We start from the raw sequence: 19,278 nt of genomic DNA, 5'->3' as shown, positions 1-19,278 counted from the left end.
GAAAAGTAGACAAACCACCTGCCAGAACTCTGGTAATCATCTATGGCTTCTCTATACAAGACCCAAAGGAACTTCTTTTCTTTCTGAATTATATCCAGGCATGCAACTACTGGTTTCAGACTTCTCTCCTGATTCCACAAAATTCCATCATCCAGGATTTTAGCAAAAGACAGACAGAATCTGCCACTTCACTTCCCTGCCCCAAAGCACTGCAAAAGGAAATCCAGTCATACTGCAAGGCCCTTTTTCCCTTCAGCTCCCTGTTTCAGTCTTCCCCCTTCAGCAAGTATTCCATTCTTTTATTTCACTTTCAGAATTGTTTTTTATATTCCTGAAAAGAGCTCCACCTTGTGGTGTAATGAAAAACTAAGGTTTATTACTTCTACAATGAAATACAGTGGGAGCTACATTCTCCCCCCACTTGAAAATCTTGGGTTCCCCCAAGAACTGAACAGTACTTTTGCATTCAAAAGGTACATTCCACCAAAGGTAATTAGCCTTATGCTTAACTTGGGATGGGGTGTCACCGCTGGAGTAGGAGGCATAGGGATTATGGGAACAGACTCTCTGATGAGCTGTGGTCACAGGTTCCTGTGTACTATGTCCCAAACTGTTATATGTAAGTCTCTGTGGGGGCCGAATCAGTCTCTGCAGTTTTGGTTCGGAAGAGACAGCTAAGGAATTTTGCTCAGAAGGTTTGTCACTCACATCACATTCAATGTCCAGTTTTTCAGTAGGCATATTGCCTCTGTCTAAGATCTCCTCTTGTATAACTTCACTTTTGTTTTTCATAATGGTATGACTATCCTCAGCACTATTTTCTGAAGTTTGCATAGCAGGGCCTCCATCAGTATCAGGTTCTACAAGAGGCGCAGAAACATTACTTAGTCTGTTGTTAGGTCTGGGCTGCTAAAAATGACAAAGAACAAATTTTGGTGCATTTACATTGATATTACAGCCCACGGGGTCTTGAACGTCCTCATAAAAAAGCCCCCTGAAACCCCAGTCATCATCACTATCCTTCTTTCCTTCAGCAGGAGGAAGCACAGGCTCTTGAACATAGGAGATGATAGTTTCTCTCCACCTTAGCCTTCTGGATCACCTTGGGTTAGGCTTCCGCTGAACCATTCTGGGTTCCGGATTCATGAGTCTCACTGATTTTGCCAAAGGCATTAAGCTGTTGTGGTGCCAGTTTTAATGGGTCCTTCTTTCCCCTCAGGGCAAACTTGGTAGACAGGGATATTAAGTAGCTGAGAGCAAATTATGTAAATCTCAGATCCCCACCGGTCAGCAAGTTTATGCTTTCCTTGTAGTCCCAAATTTCTCAAAAGAACTCTGTCCCCTGGCTGCAAGTCATGCATCTTTATTTTTTTGTCATAGTGAGCCTTGATTTGCTGATGTCTTTGTCCTATTGACTTTTCAGCAAGATCGTAAGCCTGTCTGAAGTTCCTCTTGAGTCTCTCCACATAACTGCCATGAGATCGCACTGGAGTATCATCAGCTGTGACTCCAAAGCTGACATCAACAGGAAGATGAGCTTCTCTTCCAAACATTAGGAAGTAAGGCGAGAATCCTGTAGCATCATTTTTAGCACTGTTGTAAGCATGCACCACTGTGGCTACATGTCTACTCCATTGACTCTTCTTCTCAGCAGATAGTGTCCCCAACATGTCTAGTAATGTTGTGTTGAAATGCTCAGGTTGGGGATCCCCTTGAGTATGATAAGGAGTGGTGCGGCTTTTTTGGACTCCAATCAGAGTGAGTAGTTCATGGACAAGCTTGCTCTCAAAATCACGTCCTTGATCAAAGTGTATCCTTCTTGGCAGGCCATAGTGTACAACAAACTTCTCAACTAGTAGTCTTGCTACTGTAATAGCTTTTGATCGTGAGTGGGAAATGCTTGAGCATATCTGGTATCGTGGTCTGTCACCACCAACACATTACTGATCCTGCCTTCATCCAGTTCAATGCACAGAAAATCTATACAGACTAGTTGCATAGGTCCACTACTTTCCATTTGACCCAATGAGGCAGCTCTGCTTGTCAGAGTCTTTCTCTGGATGCAACAAAGACAAGTACGACAATAATCCTCAACATCTTACTTCATGCATGGCCAGTCGAACCTGTCTCTTACCAGACCCATAGTTCTATCATAACCAAGATGACCATGTCCATCATGCAATGCCCGGAGTACTACTTCTCTATACTTCTGAGGAAGCAACAATTGCCATTTTACATTACCAAGTGCACTTGTAGATCTTCTATACACTAATCCATTCTGTATCTGGAGTCTGTCCCATTCTTTGGCCAGAAGTCTTGCCAGAGGATGAATATCCGTGCAAAGCATATTAACTTGTTTCTTCTTTAAAGTAGCTACCACCAGCTGACCTAAGAGGTCTTCTTTTAAATATCTCCTAAGGTCACTATTACTAAAAGCTGGTAGCGATAAAGCCTGTAAAGTGACCAGATTACAGTAAGCTTGGGGTATGCTTACTGAAGACAGACCCAACTTCTGGGCCCAACTTTCAGTGTGTTGACAGCAGGTTGCAATCTGACACATAGCTCTCACCTCTGGTGCTGGAATTTCCACCCATTCATCGTTGGGGTGTAAATCTCCCTGAGGTCTTCTGGACGGACCATCAGCATCTCCATTTTCATGTCCTGGTCTATATTTCAAACTGAAATTATCATTGCATAGAGCTGCCATCCATCTCTGGCCAGTATCTAGATTTGCAGTGGTCTGGATGTATGTCAGAAGACTGTTGTCAGTCTGCACTTCAAATTCAGCCCCATAGAGATAGTCATGCAGCTTGGCCACTACCATCCACTTTAAGGCAAGGAATTCCAACTTGTGTGCAGGGTAGTTTCTTTCTGTGGGGACTAAACTCCGACTGATAAAAGCCACAGGTCTCAGCTTCTTGTCATACTCCTGGTAAAGGTATCCTCCTAAGCCATCCCTGCTAGCATGCACATGTAAAGTGTATGGCTTTGTTGTGTCAGCATATGCCAGCACAGGGGCATGTGTGAGGCAATACTTAAGCTGTTCAAATGACTCTTTGCACTCAGGAGCCCAATGACTCTCGATGAGTTCTTTAGAACCTCTCAGTCCCTTAGGTTTTTTCACAAGGATATCTTCATCTGTTTCATCTGCTTTCTCATCATTTTAGAGCAAATGGTTGAGGGGTCTTGCTATCTTTGAAAATCCTTCCACAAATCTTCTATCGTATCTGCAGAACCCCAGGAAAGATCGCAGCTCTGTGATAGTTTGGGTCTGTGCCAAGATGTCACCACCTCAACTTTGCTGGGATCTGTGGATATTCCATTTCCAGACACTACATGTCCCACATAGGTCACTGAAGGTTGAAAGAACTTGCACTTTTCCAATGACAACTTCAGGCCTTCCTTCTCATTCCTGTCCAGTACCTTCATCAGTCTTTCTTCATGCTCCTCTAGGGTCTTCCCAAAGACAATGATGTTGTCCAGGTAGACTAAAACTTCCAGGAGATGCATGTCTCTGACTTTTCTTTCCATGATTCTCTGGAAAGTTGCTGGTGCATTTGATAAACCTTGAGGTAGGTGATCAAACTCAAAAAATCCCAAAGGGGTGATGAGGGCAGTCTTCTCTTTATCTTCTGGGTGCATAGGGATTTGGTAGTATCCACTCCTTAAGTCTAGCACACTGAACCACTTACTGCCACCAGGCAATTTAGAACATCTTCAATCCAAGGAGTTATGTACTGGTCTGGAAAGGTTCACTGATTCAGAATACGATAGTCAATACACATGAGAACTGACCCATACTTTTTCCTGACAATGACAATGGGAGAGGCATATGGACTTTTTGACTCTCAAATTATCCCTGCAGCTTTTAGTTCTTCCAAATGTTTTCTTATGTCCTCCAGGTATCCTGGAGCTACTCTTCTGGAATGTTTCCTGAAAGGCTGGTCCTCTTTTACTCTTATTCGGTGATCTTCACTTTTTGTGCAGCCCACATCTAGTTCACTAGGAGGAAAACAATTTTTCATTAGTAGCTGTTTAATTCTGGTTAGCCACTCAGGGCAAGAGACCACCTCCTATATCAGTATCTTCCAGCTTCAACTTGTTGGACCTGCTCTCATTCCTTGTCAACACAGAAGCAGGTAAGGGAGTGGCAGCATAAATGTTTCCCAAATGTACTTGTGAACGCAGGATAATAGGAGTACTTCCTTTATTCTTTAACCCCACAGGCAAAGTGTCATAAGGATGCTTTAACATGTCTGCAGGCCAAACGTCTGGGACTAGTTCTAGCCCCAGTGGCAAGCCACTTTCTGGATCCGTTTCCATCATGAGATGAGAGGAAACTGTTTATCCACACATCCTCACTTTGGCTCTCAATCAGGTGACCTGACCAGGATGAATTATATGCTCTTTCTCAGACAGGGTTCACACATGACCAATTTCATCTTTCTTACTATCCTTCTCCCATTGAAGGGCATAGAAAAATGGTCACAGTAGAGGATGTAGTGTTGGGTGTTCCTGGGTCAACTGAGGCATTAGCATTCTTCTGATGATGTCAGTATTTGTCCTCACTAAAATCATTTCCTTTTGGCCTGGGGCACACAACAGCAAGCATTTCAAAAACTTCTGTTGACCCAACAACTGAAGTGGAAAATTCTAACTTGAGAGAGACATAACCATTATAAGGAAACTTCATGTCACTTAGCCCCCAGATCTCCAAATCTTCTAACTTTTCAAGTGGAAAATGCTTCCAGCATTTTTGGTAGAAGTCTCTGTACAGAATGATGATTTGTGCACCAGTATCCAACAGTGCTTTACTATACACTCCTTCTATTTTTACTGACATGACAGGGGATGGTCCCAGTAGGCCCTTGGGTTGTTTCTGTTTCCGGTGTTGTTCAGCTGTATGGCAATCAGCATGTGGTTGAGGTACCACTGGTTGACCTCACCATTTTAATGGATAAGACTCTTGCTTAGTAATGCTTTGCGGTCTCAGATGCTGAGATTTTGGCTGAGATGGCTTTCCAATTCAGTTGTACACCTCAAATGAGCTAAAAGTGTGCATAGTAGGTAGTTTCTCTTTGCTATTACAAGGGTTTGTGTGGAAAGGAGATCCAGGATGTTGTCTCTTGATGTTAGATTTTATGGAGCTCTTTGTAATTGGGCACTCATCTGGCTCCTTCACTGAGGCCCTTTGAAGTTTCCCTGCATTGCACTAGCCAATAATAGTTTGTTCACTTTTTTCAAGTTCTCTGCATTAGGACACTGTCGCTTTATATGCCCTTCATCCCCACAGCAAAAACAAAATCCAGTAGGAACTCTGAACATTGGCTGATTCGGTTCTTCCCTGAGTCCTTTTGTCAAGGTTCTAGCTGATGTATTTCTCCATTCAGCTAAAGTTACCATGGCTTTCTGCCATTTTGCAACTGTCTGGGTGACCTGAGCTATGGCGTCAGTCAGGGAAGACATCTGCATCTGCAACTGTGACACCTCTACATTGCGGACACTCTGGGTCATGGCTCCCGTTTGAGCAATGAGCATGACTAGAGGCTCCTGCTGGTGTTCACTCACTGTTTTAGTTGCTGCTGAACACTGAGATTTGACTTCCAACAGGGCTTCCTCTTCCCTCACCTTTTTAACCAACTGAGAATAAGTTAGTCTCTTCTCTATTTCTCATCCTCATTTTCCACACAGTGGGGTCCATAGCTTGAGCTCCCTGTGAAATGTGTCTGATCCGTACTTGGTCAGCTACTTTCGGATCCACCCCCTTCTTTTGGATGATCTGGTGGAGAATTTTATTTAATCACTTAATGTAATTAGATAGTTTCTCACCAACTTCTTGGTATGTATGTTCAAACTGATACAGTAGGTCATCAGCCCTCTCAGTCCTTCCAAACACATCCTGCAGTACTCCAAAATAGTCCTTGGCCATGAAATCTTCCTTACCCATCCTTAGGTTGCATAGGGTATCCACAGCTAATCCCTTTAAACTTTCAGCTATCAGCTGCTTCTTCTGAGATTATGGGATATTCCACTCCTCTAGGGCTTGTGAAGCCTGATCCATCCAGGATTCAAAATGTTCCTCTCCCTGAGGTGTGGGTTGTTTTCCAGAATAGAAATGCAATTTGCAGTAGTCAAACCCAGTGAATGGCTGTGTAGGCTTTAAGCATTTGTATACAATACTTCCCAAAGCATTCAAAGCTTCAGGCTCTATAGTATTTATGGGCAGTGAAGCTACAGCTTCTGGTGTAAGGTTCTGACCTACTTGGATAGTTTCCACAGGTATTTTCTCTGTTGCTGAGGTAGTGCATTTCTCAGGGATTACCATACAGACTGCAGTCTCACCTGAAATTTGTACACTCGAAAGTATGTGCTCATACACCAAAGGACTTGTCCATTCAAATAAGGCTAATGTGCTTTGCTCAGTAGGGTCCATAGTGCTGTCTAATAAATATCCATGTCCTACAACTGGTAAGGATCCTGTGACTTGATGTATTTGCATATCAGTCCATGTGACCCCTGGCAACGCCAGAACAAAGCAATGGTCTGACTGAGAATTTTGCTATTTGCAGCACATAGCAGCTACTTCTGGGTTCATGTTTCTGTTGGATTTGCTTTCCACACATACAGGGTATTAGGGTGGAGTCCAAGGCAGTACAGGCAATCCCGGATGAGCCTCCAAATGTAGCGCACTCACAGGTGTAGCTGAAGTAAACATGGGTTCCTGCCTACATGACTGTGGTAACACCCCTAGTTTAAAAGGCAATAGCACAACCACAAACAAATTATTTCAATAGTGCACCAGTTAGCAATAAGGCACAGTGAGATATGCATGCAATGAAAACATACATTCACCCTCTTCCCCAGAACTCAGCAGAAAAAGGTCTTGACATTCAAACATGCACAAAGAAGGCAATATCAATGAGCAGTTAAGCTTTATAATGCAGCAATACAAACATGGGAAAATGTAATTTCTTTAAGCAATAAAAGAGTTATAATACAAAAATACAGATATGAGAAAATGCAATGCCATTGAGCAGTACTAACAGCCTCACCCCCTTGATCAATTCTAAAACAGACCAGCTATGAAACACTCTATTATACCCTGTTCACTGGCCAGTGACTACTTGCAGTCTTGCTGCTGGCATGATGGGGCCCAAGTTGGAGCTGATATGGATCCCAGTTATTTGTAATCCACAATGCATTGGGGGGGATCCACAATCTTATAACAAATATAAAATGATGGCCAGAGCCTCTCACCACTCCATCGAGAATATCATAGTGACCAGGCATCATGGGTCCTCTGATGAGAAAAGTAGAAAAATCACCTGCCAGAACTCTGGTAATCATCTATGGCTTATTTGTACTAGGCCCAAAGGAACTCTTTTCTTGTTAAATCATATCCAGGCATGGAACTACTCGTTTCAGACTTCTCTCCTGATTCTATAAAATACCATCACCCAGGATTTCAGCAACAATCTGCCACTACACTTCCCTGTCCCAAAGAACTAGAAAAGAAAATCCAGTCATATTGCAAGGACCCTTTTCCCTTTAGCACCCTGTTTCAGTCTTCCCCCCTTCAGCTAGTGTTCCAGTCTTCTCCTTCACTTTCAAATTTTTCTTTATATTCCTGAAAATGAAATGAAAAACTACAATCTATTACTTCTACAATGAAATACAGTGGGAGCTACAGGAATTCTGCATTTTCTTCCTTTTCTTCTTGATTTAGCCTTTGCTGTGCCAACTTATAATGGCTTTTCTATAACATCCTGTTTCTTAACATTACAAAACTTGTATCTCTACCCTTTGTATCATCTGTTCTAGTTTGCTTATGTTAAAGTGCAGAAATAAATAAAGAGTTTTACCTTTTAGTCTTGAGTCAAGAATAATGCTTCAGGACATGCAACGTACTTGTTTTTTCCATGACATGGGTGGGAGACTGTCTACTTAAATTTTCAGATCAGTTTCCCAGAATAAAGTATTTTACTTTTATACCTTATCTTATCAGTTTCATGCATGCATAACTCTGTTACATAGCTTTTAACAAATAATAACATTTTTAAATATTTTATGTCACAGTGATCCTTGCTTAGAGCTTCACCTGAACACTTGACAATATGCCTTTTAAAACATAGACCACCTGTGCTTAAGATTTATTGGTCTACAACTTTGTAACATTTGGTACTTTTATACGCTATCTCAGAGACATCCTTGCAAAAACCCATCCCCCAGCCTGAGAAGGCCAGAGTGTACTGTTGATTAATCTTGTTTTCGACTGATACCTGACGCTTTTAAACATATCATCCCCTAACTCCTTTAGGGCTTACTTTGCCTTTAACTATATGTCAGTACAGAGAGAATACAACTGTTAGACACTTGACATATATGAGAATCAGATAGGGGTACCCTCAGTCACTAAAACACTCAGAACACTCCAGAGACTGAGGATTCAAACAACTCCAGTAGATGTACAGCCACAAATAATCCTAAATGAATAAAAGGCAGGCACTTCTGTTATTTAGCACCACTAGTTTATTATGTACATTTTCGTCAAAACACTTCATCAAAAATGAACACTGGAACTAAAATCACACCCCTGTTTATATCTACAATCAAATTGAATAATTAGTAGACTCAAAGCTATTAACAATTTAAGGAACATTTAAAGATTCAGAGCAAAAAGAAACTTATTGGATTCCATGCAAACACAGCACTAAAGTAAACTGTTGTGTTCTCATTAAAAACATGTATAAAACTGTAACCATAAACCGTATTATCCTAAATATTACTGTCTAAAATAATTTTATTAAAATTCTAAAAACATTATTTTAAACTTTTATAAATATTGCACAGTCTACACATTACAATATTGATGCCCTTAACTTCAGGCCTGTTAAAAGGAAAACATTTTCATTTAATCCAGGTTCCCTGTAGGCTTCAAGAATAACCTGCCAATATAACTGACAATACTCAATTTGTGTCTCAGATTGACCCCTTTCACATCACAGGGAATTTCTTCCAACACATAAAAAAAAAACAGTCTGGTCACAAATCAAAGTGTATTTATATAGGGTGTTGTTAACATTTTGGTTATGAATGCCCCTAGTATGCTCATATATTCGTCACTTCAGCTTTCCCTCCATTTTACCAATATAAAAAGTGGGACAGGACCCGCTCTTAGCTATACATACCAGACCCATAGAGTCACATGAGGAATGGCTGGTCGCAGCTATGCATTTGCTACATGCTTCTACAGTCACTGCTTCACCTTGCACTATCAGAGGACACTGGGGGCATCTACCACATTTGTATGCCCCTAATTTATAACAATTAGTCCTATTTGAAAAGTTTCTTTCTATCAAATTTTTAATATTCAGACCCTTTATAAAAGTAAAAATGGTGGAAGTATCCTTAACTCCTCTAAGGTCAGACAACTGGGAGAATCTCTCATTCATTATTCAAAATGTCTCTAATAACAACAGTGTCCCCACTAAAATCAGTGTAAAGGAAGACTCATAATTCTTACTTACAGGTACAATATCAGTACTTGGCCCAATGGGCCCTTCTACCACCATGCTATCTATCCCTATTATAGGGCAAAATCTATTTTACCTACCCTCTTTTACTTTCTTAGCCAACTGTTCTATCAGTCTGATAGAATAACCCCTGTCAGTGAACATTTCTTTTAACTTCAATACCTCCAAGTCAAAGTCACTGTCCTCAGAGGTCGTATGACTAGCTCTCACCAGCTGACCTTTTACTATATCTTTTTTCTGACTAAAAGTGTGGGCATTTTTAAACTGGAGGAAAGAGTTGGAATATGTCTCTTTCCTAAAGATTTTTGATTTAAAGCCACTTGGTGTTTTCTAGATGATGATATCCAAATAATTTAAGGCATCTCTAGCACAGTGATGGGTAAACTTTAAAAAACTAGTACTCTTGGAAATATAATCCAAAAATTCCTTTGTCTATCCTCTGTAGCCTTCCAAAAGATGACTATGTCATCCAAAAAACATCTGTAGATGAACCAACAATCTTTAAATGGGGACTCCAAAACATAATTTCGCTCCAAGTACAGAAGGACAAGGTTAGCATATACCAAAGCACATCTAGTGCCTATAGCAACCCCACTAATTTGATGGAAAAATTCTCCTCGAGAACAAAAAATTATTGTTAAGCACCAGATCCATCAACTCAACACACATTCAAAATTTGTTGAAAGATAAACCACCAGAATCATTAATTACCTCCTCAAACCAAACCAAACCAAACCAAACCAAGCCAATATTGTATGGAATACATCCAAATAGATCAGGTCTATATTAGAACATCGAAGTTTCAAAACTTCAAATGTTCCAATATCGAACCCTATTCAGCGAAAGCTGAAAATATCGAAGCAACAGAAAACCACATTTTTTCCTAGGGAAAGAATTTGGTTGTCCATTTCTGGTATTTTCAGCTCTGTGGTGGAAAGTTACAGGTTGGGTTCAGGTAAGTGTGAGATTGAGTGTGGGTTAGGGTAGTTTGGGTTAGGTATGTGTGCATTTGTGTGGACGTGAGGGTTAGGGATGGTTAGGTGAGTTAGTGTTAGGGCGCAGATTAGGTATGTCTGCGATTGTGTGGACATGATTGTGTGGACATGAGGGTTAGGGCAGGTTAGGTGAGTTAGGGTTAGGGCGTGGGTCAGGTAAGTGTGCGATTGAGTGTACATGAGGATTAGGGTGGGGTAGGTGTGTTAAGGTTAGGGCACACATGAGGTTAGTGTGCAATAGTGACTGACCTTAAGGTTAGGGTTTGGGTTAAGGTAGGTGGATAGTTAGTGGTGTGTGCATAGTTTAGTGTAGGGTTAAGTGTAAGATTTTAGGTGTATGTGTGTGGATTGCTCTTTGTTTGGTGTGCTTGTGTTGTGTGTATGTGTTTTGGAACAGCAAATTTGTTCCCTAGGAAAAAATTCACTGTTCTGTATGTTGGATGTTTTCAGCTTTCGCTGAATAGGGTTCGATATTAGAACATTCAAAGTTTTGAAACTTCAATGTTCTAATATAGACCCAATAGATTAACTACATCTATGGTGACAAACAACCATTGTGGATGTAGGAATTCAGACTTAATACACCTTAACATGTCCCACGAGTCCCTTAAAACAAACTGGTCTCGTTGGGGGATATGTTTTACCTTTACATCAAGGTATTTTGCTAAAGGGGCAGTAATGGATCCTTCAGCCACCACTATGGGCCTAAGTGGAGGATCATTTATATCCTTATGTACTTTGGGTATCCCAAATATAGACTGAACCTGGGGTTTATCATTGGTTAAAAATGCAAGAGTACATATATCAATCAGACATTCAACAATTAAGTCATTCAAAGCTAAATGGATCTGCTGATGAGCAATATTAATTTCATTTTGGATGCCCTGGTATACTTTCCTGGTTTCCCAAGAATATCTAACATTTTTGCATCATAAATAGTAGTGTCCATGAAAACCATACCCCCTTCCTTATCTGATTTCATAACCCTGACATATTTATTGTGCCCAATGTCATTCAATACATTATATTCCTCAGTGGTAAGATTAGGTGAAAATCTGTTGTTTACTGTGGTTATCCTAAGTTCTTTCTTCATCATCAACTCAAAAATTTTCAACTGAGGGTGGATAGGGGGTTAAAAAACTTTTTCTCTTAAGACTTTCATGGACCAATCTATGCTCTGTTTCACCCATCATTATTTCAAAATTTTTCTTCCGCAGAAATATTTTAAGATCAATAATTACTCTACTAATGTCGGACTTCCGCTTGAGGATAAAATTGAATCCCTTTGAAAATAATGAAAAACAAGTCTCATTAATGGCCAGGCTAGTATAATTAAATATGCTGTATCCCCTATAGGTAAATATAGGCCTCTCGAGTCAAAGACTGAAGGCTTAAGGCTGGTGCTTCATTTAGTACTTCCTGTTGCTTTTCCCCCTGGTCCAACCGATATTGTTGCCCTTGTTGTTAACCCTGTTGTTGCCCCTGCCCCTTTAGTAATAACTATTGGAATACTTGTTCTGGAGCCTCTCGGACTGCCTGAAAGGTGGGTATTTAACAAGGTCCTGTTAGTTTAAACTAGGCTCACCTTGAGACAATTCAGTTTCTTGTTCATCCCAGTCATCTCTTGGGCTAGTGTCCCCTCTATTATTAAACTTCAATCTATTTGAAAGGGGGTCAGCAACCCCCCTAGGTTTAGGATAACTCATTTTTTCCTTGTATTTAATCAAATCCCTGTCAATCTTCCTCTTTTTTTCTCTCAAAAATGTCATTACATTTTTGGTCAACAGTGACCCTAGTATCCATATATTGCTCTGGTATTCAGCTACTTTAAATAATAAATATTCTGTAATTTTCTTTTTGACAATTTCTATATTCTTAAAAACATCTCTTAAAATAGACTCATTGTTGTTAATGATGCTTTACACTACCTCAGAACCAGCTGTATCAAAAATATGTAACAAATTTTGGTGAAGAATTGAACCATCAATAACACTGTTGGGAAATTTCCAAAGCCTAAGACCTTTAGGCACAATTCCCAGTTTTAAACATTCATTAAGATAAGCAAATAAAGAATGCGGCCAGGAAATAAATGCTCCTATCGCAAAAACAGATGAATAAACACAAAATCAAAAAGCATAGGAGCAGACCAGGACTGTCCAACTGTACCCACAATTACAAAGTACACAGAATAAATAGGGTCAGCTATATCAGCTAAAAAGTCCAAAATGTTCACGCAAAAGGCTCCAAAATGTCCAAAAAGAACTTGCTAACAGAAAGCAGTTAATATACAAGAATGCTGCAAGGATGTTTATTAACTGCTGTTAGCGAGTGCTTTTTGGTCTGAATAAGCCCAAACGGGTGAAACTGCTTACCTAATTCTTGTTTGTTTTACAAATAAACTTACTGGACATTTTGTAGCCTTTTGCGTGGACATTTTGGACTTTTTAGCTGATATAGCTGACCCTATTTATTTTGTGTTCTTTGTATATGTGGGTACAGCTGGACAGTACTAGTCTGCTCCTATGCTTTTTGATTTTGTGTTTATTCATTAAGATAAATATTATCAGGATTTAACGAACGATGTTTAAGCATAAGCATTTGCAAAAAAATTAACATTGTCAGCATATGTTGCTTTACCACACACAGTAAAATCTTAAGTGTTAGCTGTAAAGTCAAAGCATCTTTCAAGCCACACATTAAAGTCACTAGAATCTATAGTCAAGTTAACATTACAACAGTCACCTTGTAAGGTAGTTTGTTTAGAAGTTCCTGCTTGAAATTTAACTTCATTTTGTTCATCCGCTCCATCTAGAACTCTAGGTGTTTCTTCAAACTCTAAATCACCATTGCTTGCCCCATTTTGCCTTCCAGAACTCTCAAGACAGTTCTTAATAGCCTGTGTACCACTAACGACTGTTCGCAAAGCTTCCTGATTACCAGGAAGTGAATGCACGGATCCTTCCCTCGGCACTGATTGTCAGGAAGGAGTCAACAGGTCAATAAGTTGAGAGAAATGACTGATAAGAGTTTTTAGTTTTCCAGCTTCACTCTTACTGGCTGCCATAACAACCAGAGCAATCACAAACCCCAAAAACACAGCCAAATAAATGTGAATCAGATAGGGTTACCCTCAGTCATTAAAACACTCAGAACACTCCAAAGACTGAGTATTCACTTGAAATATAAATCTACTACTTATGTGAAACTATGTCTTGCATAATCATGCACCTAATTTTCATTTTGTTTTTGACATAAACATATTATACACATTTATTGACTCATTTGTGAAGAAACTACAAGTTAATATGCATTTTGTGAAGAATAAACATGTTTAGAGACAATAACCTTCCATAACAATTTAAACCACAGCCAAATTCATTTCCTGCAGCTAAGGTTTTACTTTGCATATTTGCAGCACTAGTCTGCAGATCATATTTTTTTATGCCTGTCAGAGACACTCTATTTATTATGTATTTACATTTGTTTACCAGGTAATAGCCGAATGGACAAAATGTCCTTTTTCAGCAGAGACCTGGGCAGAAAAGCTCCAGAAGCATAGTTATACTAACTCATTTACCAGAAAGTAGCGTAAAAAAAGGTTACAAATTACACATAGATACAGATAGATGTTAATAAAACAGTAAAAACACAGTAAATAGCATACAATGAGGTTACTAATTAGTAAAGGCATTGATACAATATATTCAAATTACAATTTACAGTATCTTCTTCATTTTTTTTTTACATTCAATTGTGCGGAGGGAGTGCTGTCACCAAAGGTTATGATAGTTGCAGCCAGAGTAATAGAATAGAGGAAGGATATACTTTATTCTGGAGCAGAGCAAGAGCATAGCCAGTGGGATAGGAGGTATTGTCTTAGTGTTTGTTTAAAGTTACAAGTATGCTCAATAGATATCATTTCTTGTGGAAGAGAGTTCCAGACGTTTGCAATCTTGTAGCAGTATAAGGAGTCAGCATGCGAGTTGTAAGATTTATTTACTTTAAGTAGGACTTTGTTAGCTGACCTAGGAGAATTAAGGTTTTTGTAGGGTTGAACAAAGTTAGTTAGGGCTAGGCAGTGATCAGGTTTATACATCACTGAGTGGGCAATTAACAATTGGTTTCGTGTGAGTAAGTTTGGCAGTTCTAACCAATTTAGTTGTTGAAGGGCAGTACAATGATGCATTTTGTAAGGTAGGGTAGTTGCAAATTTGGCTATCTTGTTATAGCAAGATTCAAGGTTGCTAATTTCTGTTTTACGGAGGTTTGTGAATATTTGAGAACAATAGAGCAATGAAAATATCAGGTGGGTTCTTGCTGTTGCCAGTCTAGCATGGTCTGTAAAATAGGGTTTTGCTCTGTAGAGTGTACTGAGTTTTATATGGACTTTTTTAATTATCTGTGCTATATGTTTGTCAAATCTCAAGGCATTATCTATGGTAAGAAGTTTAATGTGTTCAACTGGTTCTATTTTGGTGCCATTGGAAGAAGAAATAGAAAGAAGTGGATTATTAGCTAGTGAGGAAGGATTTGAAAAGACCATGGGCATAGTTTTATTCAGATTTAGTATAAGTTGATGGGCTGCTAGATATTTTTCAATGTTGGTAAGGGCAGTCTGAGTTTTTCTTGCAGTGTCTTGTTGGTGCAGAGCAGATGAGCGAGGAGTCATCTGCATATTGTATAATGTTGGCGGGACTAGCGGCTGTTGTAAGGTCATTGGTAAAAATCGTAAAGATCAGTGGCCCTATAATCGAACCATGGGGACTCCTACAGATATGGGAAGGTGAGGGAGAGTTTATAATCCCATAAGGTAGTTTGTTGCCTGTTTGAGAGGTAGCTGTGGAACCAGTTTAGGGCCTCAGGGCAGAGGTAGTAATTGGCAAGTTTATTTAGGAGGATTTGATGTGATACGGTGTCAAAGTCTTTTGACATCAAGAAAGGTAGAAGAGACAAGTTGGTTGTTATTTTTGAGGTGGTTAATTGCACTGGTATAACTAAAGAGAGCTGTGCTAGTACTGTGTTTTGATCAAAAACCATGCTGTGTAACATATAAGAGGTTATTTTATAACTGTGAACACTTTTTTGTAAGATTTTTGCTAGGGGTGAGAGTATGGCTGTACTCTGTAATTAGATATGTCTTTACAGGGGCCTCCTTTATGCAGTGGAATGAAATGGGATATTTTCCATATGAAAGGTACATATTGTTCAGCGATGCAGCAGTTAATTAGAATCAATATGGAGTAGGCAATAGATCTGGCAGCTTATTTAAGAAAGTCACCTGGTAGTTGCTCGGTGGCGAGGGTACACAGTTTTACTTTAGATAAGCACTCGATCTTTAGATTAGACACTCTGCTGCAAATCACTCCAGTTCCCCCTCCCCAAACTTAGTTAGCCAACATTAAATTCTCTGGTTAACTCATATTGTTGTACCTCAGTATAATTTTGTTTCATTTGCATGATAGCAGCAAATGTATTGTTTTACTTGTTACTTCTTTGTCTCTCATTTTTAGAACATGCAATTCACAATCAATTCATCATGGTTGCACACAATTTTCCTTCTTATGCTAAAGCATTAAGCCCTTTTTTCTTTCAGACCCTTTCCTTGCCTTACTCAGCAATGAACCCCCTTTTCATATCAGATTGTTTAACATTTTAGAGTCAGTACTTTTATCATGCTTCATTCAGCAATGAACACACATTTTACTGTTCCAGTGTTTATCTTTGTAGCAGAAACATCTTTTTTCTTTCCCTACACATCAATGAACCCTTCTTTAGCATATTAAATAGTTTCATCTTTTAAAAACAGTACTTTATAATAGCTTTAGTTTTAGTCAGCAGTGTTTTCTATAAAGTATTTTTATCATAATAAACTTATTTTAGCAGGATACACTTTGACATTTATTCATTTTATTTTATTTTATTTTCATTGACCAGAAAAGTCTGACTAGACCCAAGAAAGAAAATTCAGTGGAGGCCTGGGGAGAAAAGCTCAGTACACTTTTAATAATAATAATAATAATAATAATAATAATAATAATAATAATAAAATACTTTTATTTGATTAAATTAATATTCCTATTCAAACACAGTTTTGATCAATGAATGGAAAATTGCAAATTCACCCCTGGTTTGTTACCTGTGGCCCTTATGGTCAGGTGCAGTTTGTAGATGCCCTAATGGACAGGCATATACCAAAGCCATTCTAGCCCATGGACTTTGATAAATGGAGAAAGTGTGGCATGAACTTCTAGGCTTAAGAAACAAAATACTAAAAGTACCTTGTAGCTGCCAAAGAAGAGGTAAGAAAATATGCAACTGGTAAGAAAACGAACCACTCCACCACGGCTTTAATTAACATCTTACAGCTGTGGTGGAGTGGTTCATTTTTTTACCAGTACCATTTAGGCTTAAGAAGGTTGTACAGTCATTAGTCTAATAACATCCTATGATCCTGCAATACATAACATAAAATGAACATACATTTTTAGTAGAGTCTGAAGCAGAGAAGAGAAAACAATACAAGTTACAAGGTTACAACACAGCTTAGTACAGTTTCAAAAATGCATATCATGTTAAAGTACAAAAACAGTAAATACTGAAATGAAATATGGCAGCTGAAGTACAGTTGAAAGTAAAATCTGAGCACTGGCCATAATTACAGTATTAGAATTTGAAGTATAGTAATAAACTTGCAGCTGATCTCTAAGCTGAATAGGGAAAGGGGTGTACAAAAGACTAGACTTAAGAAAAGAAAGAAACAAAATGGAAGAAAGTGTTGTATGATGCTTAAGAAAGAAATGTTGGGTGCAAAAAGATCAATGACATCACAGTGAGGTACAGAGGAACCAGTGGATAACCAAATGACAAAGAAAGTATACAGGTATAACACAGAGGAAAAAGAGAAATTAGAGGTATACAGAAATTACAAAAAGACAAGACATGACTTACAACTGAATAGCCACAGACATCAAAGTGTTGATTTGAAGTTCCACCTTTATTGTTGAAGTGAACCTCGATACAGGCACAGGGCAGATATTCTTGCAGGTATACTAGTTAGTTGGTATTAATTCGCTAGTCAGAAAAACTTTTTACTCAGGTGTTTCATATATTTGCCACAAGCTTCTCACTACTTTATAGACAGAATCCACATACGGGCAGTGCTTTAGAATGATATATTTTATCACTGGCAGCACCTGACCCAATTCCGTGCTGTATGAAATAATACATTTTGTCACAGACAGCTCTTAATAAAATTTATTTTTGTATACACTTTTCCTCAGGAAAAACCTGATAAAATTCAATGCCTTATGAAATGACATTATTTATCAGTGAGTTCCTTATGCATACTTTTGCTTTTATTTCTTAATAAATTTTCAGAAGTTTCAACAGTTTCTATGAATACAGCATATTTCAGAAGCAATGCAGTTCTCTCCAGAAAGCAGTATTCCTTTTCACTGTTGTCATGCACAGTACTCTGAATTTATTTCAGTATCTTTTTAAGATTTACTCTGTTCACTTGTTTTATCAGCTTTGTTACTGATAACAGATGACTCACGTTTTCTTTTTCACCTCAATAGTCCTTACTGATGTGAGTTCCAGTTTTTCAAAGCATTGTTCATTTACAAGCTACAAACGTCCTTAGAATAACTTGACAGAGAAACTAAAACAAAGCAGACCTATTATTGCGTTGATTTCTTTTCAATAAATTTCAGAAATGCCATACAACTGGACTGACCTTATTAATAATTCTGAACTTTTCAAACTGCTTAGATATTAAAACTTAGAATGTAGTTAAAATATACAGTGAAACTAACATTTTTCAGTGCAGAGATTTCAGAAATGTCTAACTTGCTACTGTCAGACAATTAAAAATAATAATATAAAAAAAAAATAGTGCAACACTTTTCCACAGAACAGCCCAGCCCACTGTTTCACTTTTTAAGCACACTACAATGCTTTTTTGTTTAATTCCAGCTCTACATTTAAAATGCTGTAAGATGCATTTTAATATTGAAAATTCAAATCAATTTTGTCATGCTCGCTACCTGTCTCAGCAATTTCTTTCTTTCTTGAGTATAATATGCTTTATACTACAAGAATATTTTTCAAATGCATTTCCTCCAGCTGCTAAGAATATTCATGATGCATATTTTGATAAGGCGGTTTATAGTTATTTGGAATCCCTTTGCCAAAATATGTAACAGTATTTGACATTGTGCTACTGCTAGGCAAATATACACTTCTTTTCAAACTTGGTTTAACAAGTAGTTTCATTTCTTTCTGTCTCAGAGTATGCCTTCTTCTATTACCATCTCTTTCTTTAGGCATGGTGAAATACAAACCTAACACCCTGCTTATCGTTCAGTTAAGAGTTCTCTAAAATGTTCTTTAAAATTCACCATTAGACACAGTTTGCCAAAATGGGAAAAAATAGCAATCCTTCATAATGTGCATACAGCTGTCTTTCTTCAGCTGCTGAAATCAAGTTATAATGGTTCCGCAGTTACAAACAGTGCTAAAAATTTCAACATAAAATATATTTTAGTATATTTAACAATCATCGAGACTCTGTTTTATATTTCAAGTGTACCTTATTGAGAGTGAATTACCGTATAATGTAACGTAAGAATAATTATTGTGTTAAGACAAAAAAAAAACTTAAAAGGTCTTTTAAAAAATAATGTTTTGCATTTTGTAGTCCTTTTCTTATCAAAAAAAAAAAAAAAACTTTGAGGCAAAGCCATAGATAC

Source organism: Protopterus annectens, chromosome 8.part0 (genome assembly GCF_019279795.1).
Source record: "Protopterus annectens isolate FY-2018-M chromosome 8.part0, PAN1.0, whole genome shotgun sequence".
Lineage (NCBI taxonomy): Eukaryota > Metazoa > Chordata > Ceratodontiformes > Protopteridae > Protopterus > Protopterus annectens.
This window is presented reverse-complemented; position numbering follows the sequence as displayed.